The sequence below is a fragment of the Lissotriton helveticus genome, chromosome 1_1 (assembly GCF_964261635.1).
Source record: "Lissotriton helveticus chromosome 1_1, aLisHel1.1, whole genome shotgun sequence".
Classification (NCBI taxonomy): Eukaryota; Metazoa; Chordata; class Amphibia; order Caudata; family Salamandridae; genus Lissotriton; species Lissotriton helveticus.
Window position 1 is genome coordinate 1,463,892,228 of NC_136057.1, and position 19,114 is coordinate 1,463,911,341.

The following is a 19,114-nucleotide window of genomic DNA, read 5'->3' on the forward strand; positions in this document are numbered from 1 at the left end:
TGGGAGCAAGTTCCGGTCCATCAATTTGGCAAAGTATATTTTAACAACGCTGAATGCCGATCATGGGGAGCCCACTAATGGCTATATTTTGATGTTATTATTAATATGATTTGGCAACATTAAGTGTTATCATGAACTGTGGTGTTTGCTTAAAGACTACTGAACCCATAATGCAATTTCGAACGTTACGTGAAGCCGCACCTGTGGGCAATTAAAGGTATTAGTGAAATGCATCAGAAGTCTTTTGCCAGTTACTTTGCTGCCAAATCATGCCTGTGACCAAGGACGAATAGAAGTCTAAAACGCCTAAGGCAATGTGATTGAACCCGTGTATCTGTTGACTGCGCTGTTGCCTGTATTAATGGAGGTTATTGATGGAAAGTGCATCCTAAAGCTTTGGCAAATGTGAAACGGAATATTAGCGCGGCATGCCTGCGGTGGGGATTGCACTACCGCGGACTGTAGCGGGCCGATGTGCTCTCGACTTGGGAGCAAGTTCCGGTCCAACAATTTGGCAAAGTATATTTTAACAACGCTGAATGCCGATCATGGGGAGCCCACTAATGGCTATATTTTGATGTTATTATTAATATGATTTGGCAACATTAAGTTTTATCATGAACTGTGGTGTTTACTTAAAGACTACTTAACCCATAATGCAATTTCGAACATTACGTGAAGCCGCACCTGTGGGCAAAAAAAGATACTAGTGAAATGCATCAGAAGTCTTTTGCCAGTTACTTTGCTGCCAAATCATGCCTCTGACCAAGGACGAATAGAAGTCTGAAACGCGTAAGGCAATGTGATTGAACCCGTGTATCTGTTGACTGCGCTTTTGCCTGTATTAACGGAGGTTATTGATGGAAAGTGCATCCTAAAGCTTTGGCAAATGTGAAACGGAATATTAGCGCGGCATGCCTGCCGTGTGGATTGCACTACCGCGGACTGTAGCCGGCCGATGTGCTCTCGACTTGGGAGCAAGTTCCGGTCCATCAATTTGGCAAAGTATATTTTAACAACGCTGAATGCCGATCATGGGGAGCCCACTTATGGCTATATTTTGATGTTATTATTAATATGATTTGGCAACATTAAGTTTTATCATGAACTGTGGTGTTTACTTAAAGACTACTGAACCCATAATGCAATTTCGAACATTACGTGAAGCCGCACCTGTGGGCAATAAAAGGTACTAGTGAAATGCATCAGAAGTCTTTTGCCAGTTACTTTGCTGCCAAATCATGCCTGTGACCAAGGATGAATAGAAGTCTGAAACGCGTAAGGCAATGTGATTGAACCTGTGTATCTGTTGACTGCGCTGTTACCTGTATTAACGGAGGTTATTGATGGAAAGTGCATCCTAAAGCTTTGGCAAATGTGAAACGGAATATTAGCGCGGCATGCCTGCCGTGGCGATTGCACTTCCGCGGACTGTAGCGGGCCGATGTGCTCTCGACTTGGGAGCAAGTTCCGATCCATCAATTTGGCAAAGTATATTTTAACAACGCTGAATGCCGATCATGGGGAGCCCACTAATGGCTATATTTTGATGTTATTATTAATATGATTTGGCAACATTAAGTTTTATCATGAACTGTGGTGTTTACTTAAAGACTACTGAACCCATAATGCAATTTCGAACATTACGTGAAGCCGCACGTGTGGGCAATAAAAGGTACTAGTGAAATGCATCAGAAGTCTTTTGCCAGTTACTTTGTTGCCAAATCATGCCTGTGACCAAGGACGAATAGAAGTCTGAAACGCGTAAGGCAATGTGATTGAACCCGTGTATCTGTTGACTGCGCTGTTGCCTGTATTAACGGAGGTTATTGATGGAAAGTGCATCCTAAAGCTTTAGCAAATGTGAAACGGAATATTAGCGCGGCATGCCTGCCGTGGGGATTGCACTACCGCGGACTGTAGCGGGCCGATGTGCTCTCGACTTGGGAGCAAGTTCCGGTCCATCAATTTGGCAAAGTATATTTTAACAACGCTGAATGCCGATCATGGGGAGCCCACTAATGGCTATATTTTGATGTTATTATTAATATGATTTGGCAACATTAAGTGTTATCATGAACTGTGGTGTTTGCTTAAAGACTACTGAACCCATAATGCAATTTCGAACGTTACGTGAAGCCGCACCTGTGGGCAATTAAAGGTATTAGTGAAATGCATCAGAAGTCTTTTGCCAGTTACTTTGCTGCCAAATCATGCCTGTGACCAAGGACGAATAGAAGTCTGAAACGCCTAAGGCAATGTGATTGAACCCGTGTATCTGTTGACTGCGCTGTTGCCTGTATTAATGGAGGTTATTGATGGAAAGTGCATCCTAAAGCTTTGGCAAATGTGAAACGGAATATTAGCGCGGCATGCCTGCGGTGGGGATTGCACTACCGCGGACTGTAGCGGGCCGATGTGCTCTCGACTTGGGAGCAAGTTCCGGTCCATCAATTTGGCAAAGTATATTTTAACAACGCTGAATGCCGATCATGGGGAGCCCACTAATGGCTATATTTTGATGTTATTATTAATATGATTTGGCAACATTAAGTTTTATCATGAACTGTGGTGTTTACTTAAAGACTACTGAACCCATAATGCAATTTCGAACATTACGTGAAGCCGCACCTGTGGGCAAAAACAGATACTAGTAAAATGCATCAGAAGTCTTTTGCCAGTTACTTTGCTGCCAAATCATGCCTCTGACCAAGGACGAATAGAAGTCTGAAACGCGTAAGGCAATGTGATTGAACCCGTGTATCTGTTGACTGCGCTTTTGCCTGTATTAACGGAGGTTATTGATGGAAAGTGCATCCTAAAGCTTTGGCAAATGTGAAACGGAATATTAGCGCGGCATGCCTGCCGTGTGGATTGCACTACCGCGGACTGTAGCGGGCCGATGTGCTCTCGACTTGGGAGCAAGTTCCGGTCCATCAATTTGGCAAAGTATATTTTAACAACGCTGAATGCCGATCATGGGGAGCCCACTTATGGCTATATTTTGATGTTATTATTAATATGATTTGGCAACATTAAGTTTTATCATGAACTGTGGTGTTTACTTAAAGACTACTGAACCCATAATGCAATTTCGAACATTACGTGAAGCCGCACCTGTGGGCAATAAAAGGTACTAGTGAAATGCATCAGAAGTCTTTTGCCAGTTACTTTGCTGCCAAATCATGCCTGTGACCAAGGATGAATAGAAGTCTGAAACGCGTGAGGTAATGTGATTGAACCTGTGTATCTGTTGACTGCGCTGTTACCTGTATTAACGGAGGTTATTGATGGAAAGTGCATCCTAAAGCTTTGGCAAATGTGAAACGGAATATTAGCGCGGCATGCCTGCCGTGGGGATTGCACTTCCGCGGACTGTAGCGGGCCGATGTGCTCTCGACTTGGGAGCAAGTTCCGATCCATCAATTTGGCAAAGTATATTTTAACAACGCTGAATGCCGATCATGGGGAGCCCACTAATGGCTATATTTTGATGTTATTATTAATATGATTTGGCAACATTAAGTTTTATCATGAACTGTGGTGTTTACTTAAAGACTACTGAACCCATAATGCAATTTCGAACATTACGTGAAGCCGCACGTGTGGGCAATAAAAGGTACTAGTGAAATGCATCAGAAGTCTTTTGCCAGTTACTTTGTTGCCAAATCATGCCTGTGACCAAGGACGAATAGAAGTCTGAAACGCGTAAGGCAATGTGATTGAACCCGTGTATCTGTTGACTGCGCTGTTGCCTGTATTAACGGAGGTTATTGATGGAAAGTGCATCCTAAAGCTTTAGCAAATGTGAAACGGAATATTAGCGCGGCATGCCTGCCGTGGGGATTGCACTACCGCGGACTGTAGCGGGCCGATGTGCTCTCGACTTGGGAGCAAGTTCCGGTCCATCAATTTGGCAAAGTATATTTTAACAACGCTGAATGCCGATCATGGGGAGCCCACTAATGGCTATATTTTGATGTTATTATTAATATGATTTGGCAACATTAAGTTTTATCATGAACTGTGGTGTTTACTTAAAGACTACTGAACCCATAATGCAATTTCGAACATTACGTGAAGCCGCACCTGTGGGCAATAAAAAGGTACTAGTGAAATGCATCAGAAGTCTTTTGCCAGTTACTTTGCTGCCAAATCATGCCTGTGACCAAGGACGAATAGAAGTCTGAAACGCGTAAGGCAATGTGATTGAACCCGTGTATCTGTTGACTGCGCTGTTGCCTGTATTAACGGAGGTTATTGATGGAAAGTGCATCCTAAAGCTTTGGCAATTGTGAAACGAAATATTAGCGCGGCACACCTGCCGTGGGGATTGCACTACCGCGGACTGTAGCGGGCCGATGTGCTCTCGACTTGGGAGCAAGTTCCGGTCCATCAATTTGGCAAAGTATATTTTAACAACGCTGAATGCCGATCATGGGGAGCCCACTAATGGCTATATTTTGATGTTATTATTAATATGATTTGGCAACATTAAGTTTTATCATCAACTGTGGTGTTTACTTAAAGACTACTGAACCCATAATGCAATTTCGAACATTACGTGAAGCCGCACCTGTGGGCAATAAAAGGTACTAGTGAAATGCATCAGAAGTCTTTTGCCAGTTACTTTGCTGCCAAATCATGCCTGTGACCAAGGACGAATAGAAGTCTGAAACGCATAAGGCAATGTGATTGAACCCGTGTATCTGTTGACTGCGCTGTTGCCTGTATTAACGGAGGTTATTGATGGAAAGTGCATCCTAAAGCTTTGGCAAATGTGAAACGAAATATTAGCGCGGCACACCTGCCGTGGGGATTGCACTACCGCGGACTGTAGCGGGCCGATGTGCTCTCGACTTGGGAGCAAGTTCCGGTCCATCAATTTGGCAAAGTATATTTTAACAACGCTGAATGCCGATCATGGGGAGCCCACTAATGGCTATATTTTGATGTTATTATTAATATGATTTGGCAACATTAAGTTTTATCATCAACTGTGGTGTTTACTTAAAGACTACTGAACCCATAATGCAATTTCGGACATTACGTGAAGCCGCACCTGTGGGCAATAAAAGGTACTAGTGAAATGCATCAGAAGTCTTTTGCCAGTTACTTTGCTGCCAAATCATGCCTGTGACCAAGGACGAATAGAAGTCTGAAACGCGTAAGGCAATGTGATTGAACCCGTGTATCTGTTGACTGCGCTGTTGCCTGTATTAACGGAGGTTATTGATGGAAAGTGCATCCTAAAGCTTTGGCAAATGTGAAACGGAATATTAGCGCGGCATGCCTGCCGTGGGGATTGCACTACCGCGGACTGTAGCGGGCCGATGTGCTCTCGACTTGGGAGCAAGTTCCGGTCCATCAATTTGGCAAAGTATATTTTAACAACGCTGAATGCCGATCATGGGGAGCCCACTAATGGCTATATTTTGATGTTATTATTAATATGATTTGCCAACATTAAGTGTTATCATGAACTGTGGTGTTTGCTTAAAGACTACTGAACCCATAATGCAATTTCGAACGTTACGTGAAGCCGCACCTGTGGGCAATTAAAGGTATTAGTGAAATGCATCAGAAGTCTTTTGCCAGTTACTTTGCTGCCAAATCATGCCTGTGACCAAGGACGAATAGAAGTCTGAAACGCCTAAGGCAATGTGATTGAACCCGTGTATCTGTTGACTGCGCTGTTGCCTGTATTAATGGAGGTTATTGATGGAAAGTGCATCCTAAAGCTTTGGCAAATGTGAAACGGAATATTAGCGCGGCATGCCTGCGGTGGGGATTGCACTACCGCGGACTGTAGCGGGCCGATGTGCTCTCGACTTGGGAGCAAGTTCCGGTCCAACAATTTGGCAAAGTATATTTTAACAACGCTGAATGCCGATCATGGGGAGCCCACTAATGGCTATATTTTGATGTTATTATTAATATGATTTGGCAACATTAAGTTTTATCATGAACTGTGGTGTTTACTTAAAGACTACTTAACCCATAATGCAATTTCGAACATTACGTGAAGCCGCACCTGTGGGCAAAAAAAGATACTAGTGAAATGCATCAGAAGTCTTTTGCCAGTTACTTTGCTGCCAAATCATGCCTCTGACCAAGGACGAATAGAAGTCTGAAACGCGTAAGGCAATGTGATTGAACCCGTGTATCTGTTGACTGCGCTTTTGCCTGTATTAACGGAGGTTATTGATGGAAAGTGCATCCTAAAGCTTTGGCAAATGTGAAACGGAATATTAGCGCGGCATGCCTGCCGTGTGGATTGCACTACCGCGGACTGTAGCGGGCCGATGTGCTCTCGACTTGGGAGCAAGTTCCGGTCCATCAATTTGGCAAAGTATATTTTAACAACGCTGAATGCCGATCATGGGGAGCCCACTTATGGCTATATTTTGATGTTATTATTAATATGATTTGGCAACATTAAGTTTTATCATGAACTGTGGTGTTTACTTAAAGACTACTGAACCCATAATGCAATTTCGAACATTACGTGAAGCCGCACCTGTGGGCAATAAAAGGTACTAGTGAAATGCATCAGAAGTCTTTTGCCAGTTACTTTGCTGCCAAATCATGCCTGTGACCAAGGATGAATAGAAGTCTGAAACGCGTAAGGCAATGTGATTGAACCTGTGTATCTGTTGACTGCGCTGTTACCTGTATTAACGGAGGTTATTGATGGAAAGTGCATCCTAAAGCTTTGGCAAATGTGAAACGGAATATTAGCGCGGCATGCCTGCCGTGGGGATTGCACTTCCGCGGACTGTAGCGGGCCGATGTGCTCTCGACTTGGGAGCAAGTTCCGATCCATCAATTTGGCAAAGTATATTTTAACAACGCTGAATGCCGATCATGGGGAGCCCACTAATGGCTATATTTTGATGTTATTATTAATATGATTTGGCAACATTAAGTTTTATCATGAACTGTGGTGTTTACTTAAAGACTACTGAACCCATAATGCAATTTCGAACATTACGTGAAGCCGCACGTGTGGGCAATAAAAGGTACTAGTGAAATGCATCAGAAGTCTTTTGCCAGTTACTTTGTTGCCAAATCATGCCTGTGACCAAGGACGAATAGAAGTCTGAAACGCGTAAGGCAATGTGATTGAACCCGTGTATCTGTTGACTGCGCTGTTGCCTGTATTAACGGAGGTTATTGATGGAAAGTGCATCCTAAAGCTTTGGCAAATGTGAAACGGAATATTAGCGCGGCATGCCTGCCATGGGGATTGCACTACCGCGGACTGTAGCGGGCCGATGTGCTCTCGACTTGGGAGCAAGTTCCGGTCCATCAATTTGGCAAAGTATATTTTAACAACGCTGAATGCCGATCATGGGGAGCCCACTAATGGCTATATTTTAATGTTATTATTAATATGATTTGGCAACATTAAGTTTTATCATAAACTGTGGTGTTTACTTAAAGACTACTGAACCCATAATGCAATTTTGAACATTACGTGAAGCCGCACCTCTGGGCAATAAAAGGTACTAGTGAAATGCATCAGAAGTCTTTTGCCAGTTACTTTGCTGCCAAATCATGCCTGTGACCAAGGATGAATAGAAGTCTGAAACGCGTACGGCAATGTGATTGAACCTGTGTATCTGTTGACTGCGCTGTTACCTGTATTAACGGAGGTTATTGATGGAAAGTGCATCCTAAAGCTTTGGCAAATGTGAAACGGAATATTAGCGCGGCATGCCTGTCATGGGGATTGCACTTCCGCGGACTGTAGCGGGCCGATGTGCTCTCGACTTGGGAGCAAGTTCCGATCCATCAGTTTGGCAAAGTATATTTTAACAACGCTGAATGCCGATCATGGGGAGCCCACTAATGGCTATATTTTGATGTTATTATTAATATGATTTGGCAACATTAAGTTTTATCATGAACTGTGGTGTTTACTTAAAGACTACTGAACCCATAATGCAATTTCGAACATTACGTGAAGCCGCACGTGTGGGCAATAAAAGGTACTAGTGAAATGCATCAGAAGTCTTTTGCCAGTTACTTTGTTGCCAAATCATGCCTGTGACCAAGGACGAATAGAAGTCTGAAACGCGTAAGGCAATGTGATTGAACCCGTGTATCTGTTGACTGCGCTGTTGCCTGTATTAACGGAGGTTATTGATGGAAAGTGCATCCTAAAGCTTTAGCAAATGTGAAACGGAATATTAGCGCGGCATGCCTGCCGTGGGGATTGCACTACCGCGGACTATAGCGGGCCGATGTGCTCTCGACTTGGGAGCAAGTTCCGGTCCATCAATTTGGCAAAGTATATTTTAACAACGCTGAATGCCGATCATGGGGAGCCCACTAATGGCTATATTTTGATGTTATTATTAATATGATTTGGCAACATTAAGTTTTATCATCAACTGTGGTGTTTACTTAAAGACTACTGAACCCATAATGCAATTTCGGACATTACGTGAAGCCGCACCTGTGGGCAATAAAAGGTACTAGTGAAATGCATCAGAAGTCTTTTGCCAGTTACTTTGCTGCCAAATCATGCCTGTGACCAAGGACGAATAGAAGTCTGAAACGCGTAAGGCAATGTGATTGAACCCGTGTATCTGTTGACTGCGCTGTTGCCTGTATTAACGGAGGTTATTGATGGAAAGTGCATCCTAAAGCTTTGGCAAATGTGAAACGGAATATTAGCGCGGCATGCCTGCCATGGGGATTGCACTACCGCGGACTGTAGCGGGCCGATGTGCTCTCGACTTAGGAGCAAGTTCCGGTCCATCAATTTGGCAAAGTATATTTTAACAACGCTGAATGCCGATCATGGGGAGCCCACTAATGGCTATATTTTGATGTTATTATTAATATGATTTGGCAACATTAAGTTTTATCATGAACTGTGGTGTTTACTTAAAGACTACTGAACCCATAATGCAATTTCGAACATTACGTGAAGCTGCACCTGTGGGCAATAAAAGGTACTAGTGAAATGCATCAGAAGTCTTTTGCCAGTTACTTTGCTGCCAAATCATGCCTGTGACCAAGGACGAATAGAAGTCTGAAACGCGTAAGGCAATGTGATTGAACCCGTGTATCTGTTGATTGCGCTGTTGCCTGTATTAACGGAGGTTATTGATGGAAAGTTCATCCTAAAGCTTTGGCAAATGTGAAACGGAATATTAGCGCGGCATGCCTGCCGTGGGGGTTTCACTACCGTGGACTGTAGCGGGCCGATGTGCTCTCGACTTGGGAGCAAGTTCCGGTCCATCAATTTGGCAAAGTATATTTTAACAACGCTGAATGCCGATCATGGGGAGCCCACTAATGGCTATATTTTGATGTTATTATTAATATGATTTGGCAACATTAAGTTTTATCATGAACTGTGGTGTTTACTTAAAGACTACTGAACCCATAATGCAATTTCGAACATTACGTGAAGCCGCACCTGTTGGCAATAAAAGGTACTAGTGAAATGCATCAGAATTATTTTGCCAGTTACTTTGCTGCCAAATCATGCCTGTGACCAAGGACGAATAGAAGTCTGAAACGCCTAAGGCAATGTGATTGAACCCGTGTATCTGTTGACTGCGCTGTTGCCTGTATTAATGGAGGTTATTGATGGAAAGTGCATCCTAAAGCTTTGGCAAATGTGAAACGGAATATTAGCGCGGCATGCCTGCGGTGGGGATTGCACTACCGCGGACTGTAGCGGGCCGATGTGCTCTCGACTTGGGAGCAAGTTCCGGTCCATCAATTTGGCAAAGTATATTTTAACAACGCTGAATGCCGATCATGGGGAGCCCACTAATGGCTATATTTTGATGTTATTATTAATATGATTTGGCAACATTAAGTTTTATCATGAACTGTGGTGTTTACTTAAAGACTACTGAACCCATAATGCAATTTCGAACATTACGTGAAGCTGCACCTGTGGGCAATAAAAGGTACTAGTGAAATGCATCAGAAGTCTTTTGCCAGTTACTTTGCTGCCAAATCATGCCTGTGACCAAGGACGAATAGAAGTCTGAAACGCGTAAGGCAATGTGATTGAACCCGTGTATCTGTTGATTGCGCTGTTGCCTGTATTAACGGAGGTTATTGATGGAAAGTTCATCCTAAAGCTTTGGCAAATGTGAAACGGAATATTAGCGCGGCACACCTGCCGTGGGGATTGCACTACCGCGGACTGTAGCGGGCCGATGTGCTCTCGACTTGGGAGCAAGTTCCGGTCCATCAATTTGGCAAAGTATATTTTAACAACGCTGAATGCCGATCATGGGGAGCCCACTAATGGCTATATTTTGATGTTATTATTAATATGATTTGGCAACATTAAGTTTTATCATGAACTGTGGTGTTTACTTAAAGACTACTGAACCCATAATGCAATTTCGAACATTACGTGAAGCCGCACCTGTTGGCAATAAAAGGTACTAGTGAAATGCATCAGAATTCTTTTGCCAGTTACTTTGCTGCCAAATCATGCCTGTGACCAAGGACGAATAGAAGTCTGAAACGCCTAAGGCAATGTGATTGAACCCGTGTATCTGTTGACTGCGCTGTTGCCTGTATTAATGGAAGTTATTGATGGAAAGTGCATCCTAAAGCTTTGGCAAATGTGAAACGGAATATTAGCGCGGCATGCCTGCGGTGGGGATTGCACTACCGCGGACTGTAGCGGGCCGATGTGCTCTCGACTGGGGAGCAAGTTCCGGTCCATCAATTTGGCAAAGTATATTTTAACAACGCTGAATGCCGATCATGGGGAGCCCACTAATGGCTATATTTTGATGTTATTATTAATATGATTTGGCAACATTAAGTTTTATCATGAACTGTGGTGTTTACTTAAAGACTACTGAACCCATAATGCAATTTCGAACATTACGTGAAGCCGCACCTGTGGGCAAAAAAAGATACTAGTGAAATGCATCAGAAGTCTTTTGCCAATTACTTTGCTGCCAAATCATGCCTCTGACCAAGGACGAATAGAAGTCTGAAACGCGTAAGGCAATGTGATTGAACCCGTGTATCTGTTGACTGTGCTGTTGCCTGTATTAACGGAGGTTATTGATGGAAAGTGCATCCTAAAGCTTTGGCAAATGTGAAACGGAATATTAGCGCGGCATGCCTGCCGTGTGGATTGCACTACCGCGGACTGTAGCGGGCCGATGTGCTCTCGACTTGGGAGCAAGTTCCGGTCCATCAATTTGGCAAAGTATATTTTAACAACGCTGAATGCCGATCATGGGGAGCCCACTTATGGCTATATTTTGATGTTATTATTAATATGATTTGGCAACATTAAGTTTTATCATGAACTGTGGTGTTTACTTAAAGACTACTGAACCCATAATGCAATTTCGAATATTACGTGAAGCCGCACCTGTGGGCAATAAAAGGCACTAGTGAAATGCATCAGAAGTCTTTTGCCAGTTACTTTGCTGCCAAATCATGCCTGTGACCAAGGACGAATAGAAGTCTGAAACACGTAAGGCAATGTGATTGAACCCGTGTATCTGTTGACTGCGCTGTTGCCTGTATTAACGGAGGTTATTGATGGAAAGTGCATCCTAAAGCTTTGGCAAATGTGAAACGGAATATTAGCGCGGCATGGCTGCCGTGGGGATTGCACTACCGCGGACTGTAGCGGGCCGATGTGCTCTCGACTTGGGAGCAAGTCCCGGTCCATCAATTTGGCAAAGTATATTTTAACAACGCTGAATGCCGATCATGGGGAGCCCACTAATGGCTATATTTTGATGTTATTATTAATATGATTTGGCAACATTAAGTTTTATCATGAACTGTGGTGTTTACTTAAAGACTACTGAACCCATAATGCAATTTCGAACATTACGTGAAGCCGCACGTGTGGGCAATAACAGGTACTAGTGAAATGCATCAGAAGTCTTTTGCCAGTTACTTTGCTGCCAAATCATGCCTGTGACCAAGGACGAATAGAAGTCTGAAACGCGTAAGGCAATGTGATTGAACCCGTGTATCTGTTGACTGCGCTGTTTCCTGTATTAACGGAGGTTATTGATGGAAAGTGCATCCTAAAGCTTTGGCAAATGTGAAACGGAATATTAGCGCGGCATGCCTGCCGTGGGGATTGCCCTACCGCGGACTGTAGTGGGCCGATGTGCTCTTGACTTGGGAGCAAGTTCCAGTCCATCAATTTGGCAAAGTATATTTTAACAACGCTGAATGCCGATCATGGGGAGCCCACTAATGGCTATATTTTGATGTTATTATTAATATGATTTGGCAACATTAAGTTTTATCATGAACTGTCGTGTTTACTTAAAGACTACTGAACCCATAATGCAATTTTGAACATTACGTGAAGCCGCACCTGTGGGCAATAAAAGGTACTAGTGAAATGCATCAGAAGTCTTTTGCCAGTTACTTTGCTGCCAAATCATGCCTGTGACCAAGGATGAATAGAAGTCTGAAACGCGTAAGGCAATGTGATTGAACCTCTGTATCTGTTGACTGCGCTGTTACCTGTATTAACGGAGGTTATTGATGGAAAGTGCATCTTAAAGCTTTGGCAAATGTGAAACGGAATATTAGCGCGGCATGCCTGCCGTGGGGATTGCACTACCGCGGACTGTAGCGGGCCGATGTGCTCTCGACTTGGGAGCAAGTTCCGATCCATCAATTTGGCAAAGTATATTTTAACAACGCTGAATGCCGATTATGGGGAGCCCACTAATGGCTATATTTTGATGTTATTATTAATATGATTTGGCAACATTAAGTTTTATCATGAACTGTGGTTTTACTTAAAGACTACTGAACCCATAATGAAATTTCGAACATTACGTGAAGCCGCACCTGTGGGCAATAAAAGGTACTAGTGAAATGCATCAGAAGTCTTTTTCCAGTTACTTTGCTGCCAAATCATGCCTGTGACCAAGGACGAATAGAAGTCTGAAACGCGTAAGGCAATGTGATTGAACCTCTGTATCTGTTGACTGCGCTGTTACCTGTATTAACGGAGGTTATTGATGGAAAGTGCATCCTAAAGCTTTGGCAAATGTGAAACGGAATATTAGCGCGGCATGCCTGCCGTGGGGATTGCACTACGGCGGACTGTAGCGGGCCGATGTGCTCTCGACTTGGAAGCAAGTTCCGATCCATCAATTTGGCAAAGTATATTTTAACAACGCTGAATGCCGATCATGGGGAGCCCACTAATGGCTATATTTTGATGTTATTATTAATATGATTTGGCAACATTAAGTTTTATCATGAACTGTGGTTTTACTTAAAGACTACTGAACCCATAATGCAATTTCGAACATTACGTGAAGCCGCACCTGTGGGCAATAAAAGGTACTAGTGAAATGCATCAGAAGTCTTTTGCCAGTTAGTTTGCTGCCAAATCATGCCTGTGACCAAGGACGAATAGAAGTCTGAAACGCGTAAGGCAATGTGATTGAACCCGTGTATCTGTTGACTGCGCTGTTGCCTGTATTAATGGAGGTTATTGATGGAAAGTGCATCCTAAAGCTTTGGCAAATGTGAAACGGAATATTAGTTTGGCATGCCTGCCGTGGGAATTGCACTACCGCGGACTGTAGCGGGCCGATGTACTCTCGACTTGGGAGCAAGTTCCGGTCCATCAATTTGGCAAAGTATATTTTAACAATGCTGAATGCCGATCATGGGGAGCCCACTAATGGCTATATTTTGATGTTATTATTAATATGATTTGGCAACATTAAGTTTTATCATGAACTGTGGTGTTTACCTAAAGACTACTGAACCCATAATGCAATTTCGAACATTACTTAAAGCCGCACCTGTGGGCAATAAAAGGTACTAGTGAAATGCATCAGAAGTCTTTTGCCAGTTACTTTGCTGCCAAATCATGCCTGTGACCAAGGACGAATAGAAGTCTGAAACGCGTAAGACAATGTGATTGAACCCGTGTATCTGTTGATTGCGCTGTTGCCTGTATTAATGGAGGTTATTGATGGAAAGTGCATCCTAAAGCTTTGGCAAATGTGAAACGGAATATTAGCGCGGCATGCCTGCCGTGGGGATTGCACTACCGCGGACTGTAGCGGGCCGATGTGCTCTCGACTTGGGAACAAGTTCCGGTCCATCAATTTGGCAAAGTATATTTTAACAATGCTGAATGCCGATCATGGGGAGCCCACTAATGGCTATATTTTGATGTTATTATTAATATGATTTGGCAACATTAAGTTTTATCATGAACTGTGGTGTTTACTTAAAGACTACTGAACCCATAATGCAATTTCGAACATTACGTGAAGCCGCACCTCTGGGCAATAAAAGGTACTAGTGAAATGCATCAGAAGTCTTTTGCCAGTTACTTTGCTGCCAAATCATGCCTGTGACCAAGGACGAATAGAAGTCTGAAACACGTAAGGCAATGTGATTGAACCCGTGTATCTGTTGACTGCGCTGTTGCCTGTATTAACGGAGGTTATTGATGGAAAGTGCATCCTAAAGCTTTGGCAAATGTGAAACGGAATATTAGCGCGGCATGGCTGCCGTGGGGATTGCACTACCGCGGACTGTAGCGGGCCGATGTGCTCTCGACTTGGGAGCAAGTCCCGGTCCATCAATTTGGCAAAGTATATTTTAACAACGCTGAATGCCGATCATGGGGAGCCCACTAATGGCTATATTTTGATGTTATTATTAATATGATTTGGCAACATTAAGTTTTATCATGAACTGTGGTGTTTACTTAAAGACTACTGAACCCATAATGCAATTTCGAACATTACGTGAAGCCGCACGTGTGGGCAATAACAGGTACTAGTGAAATGCATCAGAAGTCTTTTGCCAGTTACTTTGCTGCCAAATCATGCCTGTGACCAAGGACGAATAGAAGTCTGAAACGCGTAAGGCAATGTGATTGAACCCGTGTATCTGTTGACTGCGCTGTTTCCTGTATTAACGGAGGTTATTGATGGAAAGTGCATCCTAAAGCTTTGGCAAATGTGAAACGGAATATTAGCGCGGCATGCCTGCCGTGGGGATTGCCCTACCGCGGACTGTAGTGGGCCGATGTGCTCTTGACTTGGGAGCAAGTTCCAGTCCATCAATTTGGCAAAGTATATTTTAACAACGCTGAATGCCGATCATGGGGAGCCCACTAATGGCTATATTTTGATGTTATTATTAATATGATTTGGCAACATTAAGTTTTATCATGAACTGTCGTGTTTACTTAAAGACTACTGAACCCATAATGCAATTTTGAACATTACGTGAAGCCGCACCTGTGGGCAATAAAAGGTACTAGTGAAATGCATCAGAAGTCTTTTGCCAGTTACTTTGCTGCCAAATCATGCCTGTGACCAAGGATGAATAGAAGTCTGAAACGCGTAAGGCAATGTGATTGAACCTCTGTATCTGTTGACTGCGCTGTTACCTGTATTAACGGAGGTTATTGATGGAAAGTGCATCTTAAAGCTTTGGCAAATGTGAAACGGAATATTAGCGCGGCATGCCTGCCGTGGGGATTGCACTACCGCGGACTGTAGCGGGCCGATGTGCTCTCGACTTGGGAGCAAGTTCCGATCCATCAATTTGGCAAAGTATATTTTAACAACGCTGAATGCCGATTATGGGGAGCCCACTAATGGCTATATTTTGATGTTATTATTAATATGATTTGGCAACATTAAGTTTTATCATGAACTGTGGTTTTACTTAAAGACTACTGAACCCATAATGAAATTTCGAACATTACGTGAAGCCGCACCTGTGGGCAATAAAAGGTACTAGTGAAATGCATCAGAAGTCTTTTTCCAGTTACTTTGCTGCCAAATCATGCCTGTGACCAAGGACGAATAGAAGTCTGAAACGCGTAAGGCAATGTGATTGAACCTCTGTATCTGTTGACTGCGCTGTTACCTGTATTAACGGAGGTTATTGATGGAAAGTGCATCCTAAAGCTTTGGCAAATGTGAAACGGAATATTAGCGCGGCATGCCTGCCGTGGGGATTGCACTACGGCGGACTGTAGCGGGCCGATGTGCTCTCGACTTGGAAGCAAGTTCCGATCCATCAATTTGGCAAAGTATATTTTAACAACGCTGAATGCCGATCATGGGGAGCCCACTAATGGCTATATTTTGATGTTATTATTAATATGATTTGGCAACATTAAGTTTTATCATGAACTGTGGTTTTACTTAAAGACTACTGAACCCATAATGCAATTTCGAACATTACGTGAAGCCGCACCTGTGGGCAATAAAAGGTACTAGTGAAATGCATCAGAAGTCTTTTGCCAGTTAGTTTGCTGCCAAATCATGCCTGTGACCAAGGACGAATAGAAGTCTGAAACGCGTAAGGCAATGTGATTGAACCCGTGTATCTGTTGACTGCGCTGTTGCCTGTATTAATGGAGGTTATTGATGGAAAGTGCATCCTAAAGCTTTGGCAAATGTGAAACGGAATATTAGTTTGGCATGCCTGCCGTGGGAATTGCACTACCGCGGACTGTAGCGGGCCGATGTACTCTCGACTTGGGAGCAAGTTCCGGTCCATCAATTTGGCAAAGTATATTTTAACAATGCTGAATGCCGATCATGGGGAGCCCACTAATGGCTATATTTTGATGTTATTATTAATATGATTTGGCAACATTAAGTTTTATCATGAACTGTGGTGTTTACCTAAAGACTACTGAACCCATAATGCAATTTCGAACATTACTTAAAGCCGCACCTGTGGGCAATAAAAGGTACTAGTGAAATGCATCAGAAGTCTTTTGCCAGTTACTTTGCTGCCAAATCATGCCTGTGACCAAGGACGAATAGAAGTCTGAAACGCGTAAGACAATGTGATTGAACCCGTGTATCTGTTGATTGCGCTGTTGCCTGTATTAATGGAGGTTATTGATGGAAAGTGCATCCTAAAGCTTTGGCAAATGTGAAACGGAATATTAGCGCGGCATGCCTGCCGTGGGGATTGCACTACCGCGGACTGTAGCGGGCCGATGTGCTCTCGACTTGGGAACAAGTTCCGGTCCATCAATTTGGCAAAGTATATTTTAACAATGCTGAATGCCGATCATGGGGAGCCCACTAATGGCTATATTTTGATGTTATTATTAATATGATTTGGCAACATTAAGTTTTATCATGAACTGTGGTGTTTACTTAAAGACTACTGAACCCATAATGCAATTTCGAACATTACGTGAAGCCGCACCTCTGGGCAATAAAAGGTACTAGTGAAATGCATCAGAAGTCTTTTGCCAGTTACTTTGCTGCCAAATCATGCCTGTGACCTAGGATGAATAGAAGTCTGAAACGCGTAAGGCAATGTGATTGAACCTGTGTATCTGTTGACTGCGCTGTTACCTGTATTAACGGAGGTTATTGATGGAAAGTGCATCCTAAAGCTTTGGCAAATGTGAAATGGAATATTAGCGCGGCATGCCTGCCGTGGGGATTGCACTTCCGCGGACTGTAGCGGGCCGATGTGCTCTCGACTTGGGAGCAAGTTCCGATCCATCAATTTGGCAAAGTATATTTTAACAACGCTGAATGCCGATCATGGGGAGCCCACTAATGGCTATATTTTGATGTTGTTATTAATATGATTTGGCAACATTAAGTTTTATCATGAACTGTGGTGTTTACTTAAAGACTACTGAACCCATAATGCAATTTCGAACATTACGTGAAGCCGCACGTGTGGGCAATAAAAGGTACTAGTGAAATGCATCAGAAGTCTTTTGCCAGTTACTTTGTTGCCAAATCATGCCTGTGACCAAGGACGAATAGAAGTCTGAAACGCGTAAGGCAATGTGATTGAACCCGTGTATCTGTTGACTGCGCTGTTGCCTGTATTAACGGAGGTTATTGATGGAAAGTGCATCCTAAAGCTTTAGCAAATGTGAAACGGAATATTAGCGCGGCATGCCTGCCGTGGGGATTGCACTACCGCGGACTGTAGCGGGCCGATGTGCTCTCGACTTGGGAGCAAGTTCCGGTCCATCAATTTGGCAAAGTATATTTTAACAACGCTGAATGCCGATCATGGGGAGCCCACTAATGGCTATATTTTGATGTTATTATTAATATGATTTGGCAACATTAAGTTTTATCATTAACTGTGGTGTTTACTTAAAGACTACTGAACCCATAATGCAATTTCGAACATTACGTGAAGCCGCACCTGTGGGCAATAAAAGGTACTAGTGAAATGCATCAGAAGTCTTTTGCCAGTTACTTGGCTGCCAAATCATATCTGTGACCAAGGATGAATAGAAGTCTGAAACGCGTAAGGCAATGTGATTGAACCTCTGTATCTGTTGACTGCGCTGTTACCTGTATTAATGGAGGTTATTGATGGAAAGTGCATCCTAAAGCTTTGGCAAATGTGAAACGGAATATTAGTGCGGCATGCCTGCCGTGGGGATTGCACTACCGCTGACTGTAGCAGGCCGATGTGCTCTCGACTTGGGAGCAAGTTCCGATCCATCAATTTGGCAAAGTATATTTTCACAACGCTGAATGCCGATCATGGGGAGCCCACTAATGGCTATATTTTGATGTTATTATTAATATGATTTGGCAACATTAAGTTTTATCATGAACTGTGGTGTTTACTTAAAGACTACTGAACCCATAATGCAATTTCAAACATTACGTGAAGCCGCACCTGTGGGCAATAAAAGGTACTAGTGAAATGCATCAGAAGTCTTTTGCCAGTTACTTTGCTGCCAAATCATGCCTGTGACCAAGGACGAATAGAAGTCTGAAACGCGTAAGGCAATGTGATTGAACCCGTGTATCTGTTGACTGCGCTGTTGCCTGTATTAACGGAGGTTATTGATGGAAAGTGCATCCTAAAGCTTTGGCAAATGTGAAACGAAATATTAGCGCGGCACACCTGCCGTGGGGATTGCACTACCGCGGACTGTAGCGGGCCGATGTGCTCTCGACTTGGGAGCAAGTTCCGGTCCATCAATTTGGCAAAGTATATTTTAACAACGCTGAATGCCGATCATGGGGAGCCCACTAATGGCTATATTTTGATGTTATTATTAATATGATTTGGCAACATTAAGTTTTATCATCAACTGTGGTGTTTACTTAAAGACTACTGA